At 34.2% G+C, this 12,703-nt stretch overlaps 1 long non-coding RNA gene across 1 annotated transcript; it reads right to left on the bottom strand.

The window, feature by feature from the left end:
• Positions 1-15: 15 nt before the first annotated feature.
• LOC116344229 lies at positions 16-12,219 on the bottom strand. The gene is made up of 4 exons (XR_004201393.1): positions 11,780-12,219; positions 2,475-2,783; positions 1,772-2,127; positions 16-1,682 (listed from the first exon to the last, which is right to left on the bottom strand). It is a non-coding gene; the product is annotated as an uncharacterized LOC116344229 (long non-coding RNA).
• Positions 12,220-12,703: the final 484 nt, after the last annotated feature.

Here is a 12,703-nt window from a genome sequence, read left to right as displayed (position 1 = left end):
GTCATTGGTAATTTGCATTGCTTTGGTCATTTGGAAATGTTGAGTTTCAAGTTCCAGCTAAAGAAAAACTGCTGTTCTTCAAACGATTTCAATAAATTACGCGTTGAGTTTCTTCAGTCGATTTGAAATTAAAGCCTTACATCTAAATCCATTGATTTTGTATTGTCATTTGAACAGAGTTCTCTGAACATTTTCTCATGGAATTATATCTATCTCAAACAGCAGTTTATCGTGTTGTTTTTTTAACAGTCTGCTCATTTTCACATGATTTGTTATGTACAGCAAAACGTTTTCGATTTTAATATTAATTGCGTCCATTCATGGACCTACATTGTTTTGTTTGGCTGTTTTCTACATACGTTGTTAATAGTATTACAGTCACTTGTATTGGGTTCGTATAAATTAAAGTATGAATGTGATACACACAAGATGCTTCCATTTCAAGTTTGATTCGATTTATGCGATGTAAATGTTGGCGTTATATTTGTTTCGTACGATTTACCATTGTAAATTGAATTCACAGAGAGTTTTCATTGATGAAGTAACGATTTAATTAATTAATTATCAATTTCAATTACCATAACGACTGAGTTGGCATCGCATTTCACTTGTGCTCACACACACATTTTATTATGTTTATTGAATTCCCGTCCATTTGACTTAATACATATTCATTTGGCTAAACGTTTTTTTTTTCTTCGTTTAAACACACATAATTTGCACTAAATCTCATGTGCCTGTGCCAAGATAGTAAGAGAGCGAGCGAGCGAACGAAGCGACATACCTAAACATATCATAAATTCAAAATATCCACATTAACCAGAGATATCTTGATTCTACAATGGAGTAATAAATAAAAACCGAACGGTTTGTTGCATCATTACAAGCATCAAAGCAAAAATTACTCGGCTAAATGCACAAAAAAAACACCAACAACAAGCAACAAGAGCAACTTCACTGTATACATACATAATTAAATTGAATTAAATTGATACGAATGCATATTGATATCTAGTTGGCTTGGCCGCATGTTTCGACCTCCCCCTTTCGCGTTGTTTACCGCGGACCGAGCACAATCGGTGCGTGCGCTTCATACTCTTGGCCATTTATCGTTTTATAATTGTTAGTAAATTGAATTGTGTGTTTAACTCTTCGAATTATTCAAACAAAAAAACAAAAAATTAATATGAGAAACGAAGCGGTGATATCGCTGCCTTTGCATTGGAATGGCAAATGGGCTTGATTCTGCTTTAAATTGATACAATTGAATTATAAACTAAATAAATTGGTGATGCGCCAACAACTAATACACTTCACATCTAATTAAGTTGTTGACGATTTTTTCCCATTCACAGCACGTCACCATGCGTCGTCTGTCATAAGCATCAATAAGCACGTTTTTTTCCCGCAAAATCGGCTTCGACTTCAAATTCCAATTTATTGCGTTTGAGTTCATTAAAACTAAACGAATATCTTAACACTGACGCGATTTTTCTTCTTCTTCTTAAATGTAAAACTTAAACAATGATGAGCTTGGAATTAAAAACTAGTCTAAAATAAGTTGTTTTTATTTTGTTTCTGTGTCTCCGCCATTTGCGAGCAAATCATTTCTCAGTAATCAATTACATTGAATTGAGGCTGCGAAATCATTAATTTCGGTCATTATAGCTGATTCAGTCAACCTGCAAGAAAACGGAAAAATATGTGAATGTTATTTCATTTCATCAGTAAACGTTGAATACTTGAATGGAAAAAAATTTCATTAAATTACGCATTGGCCTGTGTATTGGCTTATGTTGTTCGAGTGAGATTCAGGTCGAAATGTTGTTTGTTATTCTTTTAATTGGATGTATTCAATATGAACAACTTGCCAAACAGATCTGTTTCGATTGTTATCTTTAATTCTCTCTCCTTCGAATATTAGACGTCATTGGGGGTTGTTTTTTTCCATTGTGCGATGCCCTCCTTTATTTGTTGGTTTTATGTCCAGAAACTCTGTTTTTTTTTCATATAAATTTATGTTGAATTTTCCAAACTAAAATCGAATTTTCACTGACTCATTGTGGGCACGACCAAATCCAATTCAAATCAATTAAAATCTCATTCAATATTCATTCCGGTTTGAATCTGGAAGAAAAGGTCGAAAAACAGAAAATTCGATATGAAAACAATGTTATCTTTGCAACCAATGAGGAAGTTGAAATGTTATAATTTATAGAGAGAGCAAAAAAGACTACATTATTTTCCCGGTGGTTCCTTTCCATTGAGAGTGAGTGCATGAGGAACATAATAGTTAAATGGACTCGAGAAGAAAAAACAAGATACCTAGAGATACAATTACATTTAAAAAAAAAGAGGACGACGTAGTTTGATGGCATTCCCTGATTATGGTACATTTAGAGCGGGTGCGTTCGTGAGTTAAAAGTGTGCACAAATAACGACCAAATCAACATGAATACCAAAAGCATACATACATTCCACATTAGAGCGCGTATGTGCGGCTACAATTGCAGTTGTTTGATTAATGGGGAGACTGGTACGATGTATGTGTGTTGTCTGTGTGTGAGTGTATATACAAAATATTCCTGGCCAAATGATGGTTGTTTTCTTCGTTTACTGTGTATACAAAACTGTTGTGCAAATACAGGCGACGCCGTCAACTTGTCACCATGGCTACCGCATCAATTCAAAAGAATCTGTATATGCAGTGCTTCAACTTCATCCCTCGACACAATGGCTCTCTCCATCGAAGTGCATTTCATTCTGGCTAGGCATTCCATCTTCTGTAATTGTAAAAAAAAATATATATAAAATGAAAAACCTTTTGTTGGAAAATTCGATTTACTTAAATATTGTTATCAAATATCAAGTTAAAGAGCAGAAAAGACTGTCGAACAAATCAAATGAGCAATCGAATCATTCATCGAAGAATTGAAGAAGAAGAAATTGAAAAAAAAAATAATCGTTGATTGGGAAACAACTTAAAAAGTCAATTTTCAATATTAGAATTGAAATCAATCAGATACATCATATTGAATGAAATTTTTCGAAGAAATACTTTTACTTATTCGCAGAAGTACTTAACGAAATTTGCTGCTTCAATAATTGACAAGAGAAAATCCAAAATTTAATCAACATTCAGGCATAAAAGAATTCGCGATCTATTTACTGCATGAAAAAATGGAAATATAGAAGATAAAAATGGCTTCTTATTGAGTCTCAAGAATTCTATAATATAATTAGACGAGACGTAACAGTACCTAAATATAAATGTTTCTTTTGTCTGTGTCATTTGCTGATGTGACTACTGCCAAGACGTAAAATTTGCATCTGATGCTAAGTAGATTCTTTCTATAAAGAATTCAATGAAAACATGATGATCTGAATGATAAGGTTCTAATTGCGTGTGACACATGATACATACTTAAGAATAGCTGGCGGCATCAGTTCCATTTTTTCCATGAACTCATGCTGTTCAAATACCAATTACGACACATTATTCTCACTGAAAGTAAAAAAAAATAACGTTGAAATGTTTGCTTCAGTTTTTTCCCAGACAAAAATGGGACAAACCATTATTATCGATTAGCGAGAGCTTAGCAAATAGAAAAAACAATTTTGCTATTTGGTTCAAATCACATACATATCCAGTGATTGTAGAACAATGGCGCTGACAATTAAACGATTTATCTCAATTTCTTGTTCGCATCGCGATTTTCTGCTCAAAGAAATCATTTTCAGCGTTAAATAACGAATAGTTTTGTGTATTTTTTTTAGTTCAGTAATGTATCCGACGTGATTTTGTGCAGTTAAATAAAAGGAAAGCAAACATATCGTATATGTATCGTTGTGTGTGCGTGAATGATGCAATCAGTGTGTCGAGTAGATGGACATTGACATTCGGTCGATTATAAAAATGCTGTACGATTTCCTTATTGGGGTAGTTCATTCGCGTCACAATTCACTCTTTTTACTCCGTCTCTGTAGCTCAGTTGAACTTGTTTTTCGCGTGTTTTTCGCCCGAAAAAAGGCACTCAACGCAACAGCGTCTCAACAACAACGAAATTTCACACTCAATTACTGCAATAGCTAATTTATTTGGTCGACAATTCAATTAAGTATCGCAGGCAATAAGTGTCTGATGAAGTGCGTGTGTTTTGAGTCTCCTTTTGTTGTGATGCATTGTTTTCAATTCCGACGAAAGAGAATATATAAGTGAGAAAAAAAAAATTGGTAATTTGGCAACTCGTTCCATTTCAGGCAAATTCTTCGATGTTCCGAATTTATTTCGCATATTTCAATACAAGTGAAATTGGTAAAACGAGAACAACAAGAGCCAAAATGAGAGCAATTGATGATCGAATTGATTAACGATGACGCACCCCCCTCTGAAACCGTCCAAAACAAAATAGAATAATTTATCAACATTCGAAATGTGCAACAACCAAGCCAATTTCCATATAAGCAATCATCTCGTGTGGAATGGAAATTTGGCAGAGAGATGTTTGTATTGATTGAATGGCCGGACGTTGATGGTGAACAAGTGTACGGATTATACGGACAAGTATATGTAGATGGCAATAAGCAAATGGATCAATCTATTAAACTATGCTACACAGATGCAGTAACCAAATTTTCTGCCATTGGGAGAGCGAGAAAGCGATTCATTTTATATGTCGAATGTGATTTTTTAACTTCTCCATCACACAATTCACCATTTGACCATTCTTATTTATGTATTTGAGCATGTAGACTATGACGCTTACGCTTTCGTATACAAAGTGTGGATGTACTCTGCCAGTTTGACATAAACATAACCCGATTCGAGTATCTCGACACATACATTCCCCAAAAATTTAATCAATTCGGTTTCATCTCAACATTTCCATAGAAATGCGAATCCGATTTGAATGAATTTGCTACGATGTTAATAAACCTTTATTCGCCATCAAAATGAATTTCATCGCAATGACGGCACATTAATGCCCCGAAATATACATGGAATAAAACAAATGGAAAATGAACAGTTTTACTAAATATACACGCACATTTGATGAGAAAGAGAGAAAAAGAGAGAGAGAGAAAAATAGAGAGGGTGGGAGAGAAAGAGAACGAGCGAAAATGACACTTGCATGAAATCCACACGCCAGACGAATGAAAAAGGGTCCGAATCTATAATTCAGCACATTTTATGCGATATGCATACACAAAATATATTAACTATGAGCCAGAATTTGATTGAAAGTGCCTGCGTCGGCAGAATCGAAATAGCTATTCAGATTAGTGAAATACTTTTTTCCGCAATATTTATGACTTCATTCCAATTTATTTATGGAGTTTTTGGTTGAAATTTTGGAACTCATTTTGCTATAGTATTTGTTTCATTATTATGTATATTCCTCAATGCGTTGCATAGAAAATTGGATTGTTCTCTGAATTCGAAAAAATTATGTTTGCGCAGACGACATACGTATGTATGTAAACATGGAAATGTTTTCAATGGCCAACCATTCAGTCATAGTCAAAATCTCGCAAATTCAACATTGTGCATAATTGAAATATGAGGGTGAAAAAGTTTTTCATTTCTCTTTTTGTTCAACTAAAATGCAACACTTCCTTTTTCATTTAAAGGAATCGAAGCGAGAAAACAAATTCTTTTCAGAGTTCAGTCGTCTGACTACAGAAATCAAAAAAAAAAACGTAAAAGAAGACCGATTCGGAATTGTTGGCAACGTTTTTGAAAATGTCCGAAGAAAAACTATTTCGCTTGATTCCAGTTGCAATTGATATTGTATGGTTGAGCTGTCAAGAAAAATAATGACAGCAATTGTGTATGGAACTCATTCCATTCGAACATAGAATTTCGTCTATTTCAAATGAAATGTAGCTGTGAGCATAAAAAAGCGAGAGAGAGAGAGAGAGAGAGAGAGAGAGAGAGGATTTATGTGGAGTATGCAGATCTCGATAAAATATTTTTTGAGACATTTTCCCACTGTGGCACATTTTGGATTTGGATGTTGTTTGCGTATTTTCTCGTCGTATTTTAACAATTTCTTTTTTTCTACTTCGTTTTTGTTCGTTGCACGCACGCATATTCCAAATTACATATACTCAACAGCAATGAATACAATATTTTTTCAGCGTTGCTGTTGCTGTGTGTGTGTTTGTGTGTGATACAAAACATTTGCACGTTGTCATGTCTTGAATTGTCTGATGTGCATTCGTAATGAGCAGTGGCCCTCGGTCCGAATTCGGTTGGTTTGCTTTTGTTCTTTGCACATCATTATGCGTGTGCGCAACGCACAATATCATAATATGCTAAATCAAAATATAAGAGGTTCGTTCGATGCCAGTATTTCATCTTTTTTTATGTATTACGTCCGATTCATCGTATTCCGTTTGGTCGGAGCTATGGTGCACAGTTTGAGTTTTGATTAATTCCAAAAGTACGTGCGATGATAACATGGACCATGAATGGTTTTTCTCTTCTTGTAGCATCAAGGCAATGGGTGTTAATTCGTTTATCTAAGGATCTGGTTGGTTTTCAAGAGGGTCATTTTTGATCAGCGGTCAGTTAATAATAAATTTTCCAAAAAGTTGCCGCATTTGCTTATCACCATCCACATCTTTTTTTTGGTCATTCCCACCCCCTTTGGTGAAGCAATTACACATGGATTTTGCTATCAAAGTGCTTTCTTTGCAACTCAAAGTACAAGCAAAATGTCTGTGCGTGTGACTCCGTTTATTTATTGACATGACACTTTTTTTAAATAATCGGAAGTCAGTTTTTACAGAACAAAAAAGTACAATCGGTTTGAAACGAGTTCAAAAACATAATCATCGTCTTTCGTTTATAATTTATAGTGCCTGAAGTGAAAGTGTGAATAGAATGCAAAGAACGGACAATATAGGTATACAGAATGCGAAGACAGGAAAACTTAAGACATTCCGAATGAGCGCACTGTCATTTATTTCTTTATTTGTGATGTAGTAACCCTGCACATACAATCAATGCATACGCACACACTATGTGCATTAAGTGATGTTTGTGTGTATGTCTTATGTGGCTCTCGAATTTTTTTTTCGCAAGGGATGACTTATAACAAGGGTGGAAATCGGATACAATCTGCACATTATTTATATTACACTCTCCAAATCGGGAGCCGACAGAAGAAAAAAAAACCAGAGAAAGAATTGATAACTTTCATGCATACAGGCAAATCCATTGGCAATAAAAGTGGCACTGTGCGGAATGGGAAGCAAAAAAACTTTACCATAAAACATAAAAAAATAAAATAATAATTTGTGTTTATCCCTTGCAGACGTTTTGAGGGTGATCTCATTGCTATGCTCACTCACACTCTGTTTTGCCTGCCATTTTTTTATCGACACATACACTTCGATTCCTTTGCATTTGGCGCTGCCTTTTTTTTCGGCAATGTTATTTTTCTGGTGAAATCCTATCTAAAGTCGATTATGAAAATTGATAAATGATTATTTGCACAATCAAGGGAATGTCCATGTGGTGTACGCTTTCATATATACACATCAAATAATAATAATTCGAGTTCAAGGGAGCATTTTTTGAAACATTTATAATAACAATATGATATGGAACGTGTCTAACACACAAAATACCGTGAAAAAAATGCACAACACTAATGTATGTGTTTGAATATGACATGGACATCAGTTTGGAGTATCTCATGGACTGTCATAAGTGATAAGAATGACTTTATTTTGAATGAATTTGAATCGAAGAGTGTTTTTGATGATAGGCGAGGACTTAGCGGCTCTTGGTGAAGAGGATTTTTACCCAGAAGTCTGAATGGAAGACGATTTAAAAGATTAAAATCGAAGCAAATAGTTCATCATTCAAAAAGAAACTTTTATAAAATAAGTTTAAAAAATGTTCGAATTTTGTTTACTATTTATTCCAAACCTATAGAAGTTTTAAAGAAAAAAGAGGCTTTTTACCTCTTCGTCTACTTGCAACATCTCTCTTACTGCCATTTTTCTTTCTCTTCTAAAAATTCTGGTGAATTTCAACGAAGAAAATATGTTAACTTTGAATCGCTTTGAATGATGAACGCATGATATCATTTTATACGTTGCATCGGATATAATTTACTTTGGAGATTATCCAAGAAAGTTGAACTTTCAAAGCTTACATTATTATCGTTCCGGAAATATAGCTCAAATAGTTTTTCTCAATCGTTTGATTCGTTTGAATGTGAAAGTTCTATCTTTCCGACAGAATACATTCAGAAATACCATCTATTTCTTCAATAAGTTGAAATCGGTTTTTCTTACAATGTTAATACCTTAGATTGGGTCAAATGTATAAAAATATAATGTAAAATGTTCATCTTATATCGACTGAACGAGAGAGAGAGAGAGAGAGAGAGAGAAAGAGAGCGAGAATTTGTTGTGATGTGAAAGAGGATTGCAAAATTTATGCACATAATTCGATTTCGGTTTTGAAATAAAAAAAAAATTGATCCATTTGCTATATGCACCCTATAAGCAATTGAATGTATTTTCATTTCATAGCCAATTCACAAAAAGAATGCCATCCACCGACAACGACGATCCAATCAACAAAAATGTTTATTATATCGTATAAAATGTTTTCATACCCATATTTTATATGCGCGTGAGTGCGCGCCCATACACACCACACTTGCCAATCGGTCGTCCGTTCTCACACAAATAAAATGCGCTCGAATCAAAATGCGAACAATGATCTATGAATTTTGATTCACCCCACAAAATTCTTAAAAAAAACTGGAAAATCATGAAGAAAACGCTATAAATTCTATTATTCACCGCAACTGTAAGCCTCGCTAACAATTGAGTAAATTTGAAAACATTTTCATTCATTTGGTTCAAATGTGGCATATAATAAAATTATTCACGCGCAATTTTTGAAAATCAAATTCAATGCCCAAAAAAAATAACGATTTCGACTTGATTTTTCACAATTTTATTGTAAAACTAGGGTAAAAAAGGGAGTTTAATGCAGTGATTTACCATTGAATAATAATCATAACAACAACGGTGGAAAAAATGGCATAATTTGTGTGGGTTGTTCGTTTGTCAGTGAATCGAAACGAATTAGTAAAAAGAATTTTTAAACACAGTTTCAAAGTTAGTCACTTTCTCGACTACACGTGTGTCAAAGTCATGAATATATATGCACACTGCCGAAAGGTACACCATTTGTCACTCAGAACTCCTCCGCCGATATTGTTCTGTGCTTTGTCTCCATTATTGGGATTTCGGTGCAAATGTCGAACGTCAAATCATGTATGTGAGGGAGTTGATGTATTCCTCACTTCATTCACATGTCACATCCATTAGAATATGTTTATACAATGCTAAAACTGCCGAAAAGAAGAGAAAAAACACCAAATTTACAATTCGAATGCGTGTGTGTTTACGTTTCATTTTGGAAATTGTGTTTATCTTTGCATTTCGTTGCTGAGCCGAATGTTTTCTTGTCATTAGGGGGTTCAACTCGCTGCGGTGGTTGTTGTTGTGTCAATTTTGCACGAATTCGTTTGGTTAAAATGTTTTCTCCGTCTCTCGAATGCTTGAAAGAAGAAAAAGAGAAGAATTTGTGTTCGGTTTTTTGTTGTTGTTGAACGGTGAGTGTGTGTATGCCCACCGGACAAATAAGAAAAAAAATCGGCTTGAATTTTTCACAAAAGCCGCTCTAATCGCCGACTAGAGAATTTTGTGTGTACGTTCATCTCAAGTGACGCATGGAAAAATCCGAAATTGGAGAAAAACGTTCATTATCATACATATGGAATTTTCTTGTTTAGCCTTCAATTTCGACGCAGTTTTTGTGTATTTTTTAAACACAATATTCCATGTTATTTAGACGAATAATTTTTTTCAGCCTGTTCGTTTCATCGGATGACGATTGACGGGACAGAGGGGCTGTACGATTTCCCATAAAACCATCTTAATACTTCAAATAGAGGAATGCAAAATAAATTACACACAAAACCCATACATTTATGTAATACATTGTATATAAATCGTGAGCGTATGGATTTAAACGAATAAGTTGGAAACAAAAAGTGTGTATCGAAGAGAGCGGCCATCTCTTATCGATAGAGAGAGAAAAAAATACCAAAATAAATGACAAAAAGAATTACGAATGGATAGAGAGTGAAAGATAGTCTAATAAGTGCGAATGTTTTGGCAGATGAAAGTAAATTTTGTCCAGTATTCCATTTATAATGTCCACGCGCTCAACACACATTCGAAATTCAAACCTATCCAATTAAATTGCATATCTGGCACTTAGAGAAATAACAACCAAATGAAAATACGAGAGAGATTCGAGTAAAAGCATTTTCAATATCAAAGCAAAAATATCCCCTTCAAATACAAACAAACAAGTAATTTTTATTTGATTCGGTTGCTTCTTTCCATTCTTTTCAATCATTCAATCGATTTTCGTCGATGGAACGAAGCAAACGTATTAGCAACCTGCACACACACCGTAGAATAGAAGCAAGAGAAGGATAGAGAGAGCACGAGAGACACAAGAGACACAAGCAAATAAAATTCGCATGTGCACAATATTTTCTTCTTTTCAGCAAAACGAAGATATAAATCGAAATAAAAGAAGTTCATCATGCTTGTGTGAACAATTTTAAATAGTATTTGGTTGCCGGTGCTTTGTCAAGCATTTTACCTTCTTCTTTCACTCAACACACACACACACACACACACATCAAATCATAATATACCAAACACTGAACATCGATAATGAGCAAAAACCAACAGCACAGAATAACATCAACAAAATTTTTACAATTATTTACCATTTTCGCTTATGTCAGAATATGTGTAAAAATTGCGAATGAACGAAAAAAAAAATACATTCCTTTTCGATTTTTCGGTCTCCTTTTTAAAGAGTAACGTCGATTGGCGAAAAAAAAATATCACATAAATAAGCAAAATCCAAATGAAGGAAAAAAGAACACATACACTAAACATTTCGGACATTCACTTCGTTCGTTCTCTTTCTCTTGCATGTCAACATTTTATAACATCGAAAGTGTCTAGATTTTGATGACTGATGCGGCCACTGACCAATTTCATCGAGTCGTTTTCCCTATTTTTGTTTGATTTCGATTTTATTTCACATTGCATTTCGATTCGCCTTCGCCTCTTCACCATCAAAACTAGCAAAACAAGAGAATCCAAAACAATATACAATCAATGGCACACACGTATGATGGAGAAATAGAAGACGAAAAAAACACATACACATTTATTAGAAAACATCAAGAAGAACCCTCTCGAATTTCCATCGAATTTGAGCCACCATAAAACACAAATAAATTTCACGATTATTCTACGAGCATATATCTCTTTCGTACAAAATTATTGATCGAATACGCATACACACGGGCAAAAAAAAAACGAAATGTGAAGAGCTCAAAATACAAGCCAAATTTATAAGTAAAAAAAACTCGAGAGCGCATTAAAAAACAAGCATCAAGTAAAACGTATGTAATTCACTTGGAAGAGACCCCACTTTTGAAATACACAACGAACAAAAGCAATATCTTTGGACACATACGCACACTCTTGATTTTTTTTCTTTGGTATTTTCGTTTTCATTACATAAATCATCTAATCTGATTGTTCCCGATTTTTTTTTATTCTCTTTTCAAATTCAATGCGTCGAAGAACGCATATTGTATGTTTAATTTTCGACAATCTCTAACAAATAATTGCAAATAACACTCACTCGAGATCGTATATCGTAAGTGGATGGTAGCCATAAAAAAGCCGCTATAATCCAATTCAAAGTAGGCAACGGCAAATCCACATGGAATTGAATATTTACTTTTTGAACTTCAAAACAAGTATTCACTTTGAATGACACTGAATGATTTCTTCTTTTTAACACGTCGACTTTTATCCCGTTTGAAGAACGCCATGTTGTTCGTTCGAGTCACTCACAAAATCTGCCTACCGCTCAGACTTATTTAAACGATTCTACTCCATTTCTATTTTGCATATTCAAATCACAACACCACCGAAGTAGAAGGGATGCGCATTGATCCAATAGAAATTTTAAACTCATTTGAATTTTGCAGCTGCGCTTCGTTTTTTTTAAAAAAAATTTTCTATTGCACCAATGAAAACCGAACTGATTGTGTATGTTTTTTTTCTTCTGCGTAGCACGTGCTAACCCTTCTGAATGCAAAAATAGATTGAATGCCTTTTTTGAACGCAACTATTTCAACCCCTTTTTTAAACGTTCATTTTTTGTTCGGTTCACTCATCGAAGATATACGTCTCCCTTTTTTAGCAATGTTACATGTGTTCCTGTTTCGATTTACTGTACTAAAAATCATGTAAATTTCACCCTTTTTCGTATGCGACTCGGATTGGATGGTTATAGAATACCGTTTTTTTATATTCGTTGGAAGAGACCGTTTTAGAACTGGAATGGCCTCAATTTCATACACACAACTATTTGTATGTATGATTTAAATTCACGCATGCAAATATTCACATTAAAAAACGCAAAAGGGGTAAAGCATTCAAAAGGGGAAACTGTGACTTGGAAAACATTGAAGAAATGAAAATATAATCGAAGAAAGATAAAAGTAACGATCTTGTAATTCTTCCTGTTTTCAAATGTGTTTGAAGAAGGGGGTCAGTA

The sequence above is a fragment of the Contarinia nasturtii genome, unplaced genomic scaffold (genome assembly GCF_009176525.2).
Source record: "Contarinia nasturtii isolate CC-2019 unplaced genomic scaffold, AAFC_CNas_1.1 Cnas_scaffold_1037, whole genome shotgun sequence".
NCBI classification, from domain to species: domain Eukaryota; kingdom Metazoa; phylum Arthropoda; class Insecta; order Diptera; family Cecidomyiidae; genus Contarinia; species Contarinia nasturtii.
Note: the sequence above shows the minus strand (reverse complement) of the source record. Positions and strands in the feature narration are given on the sequence as shown.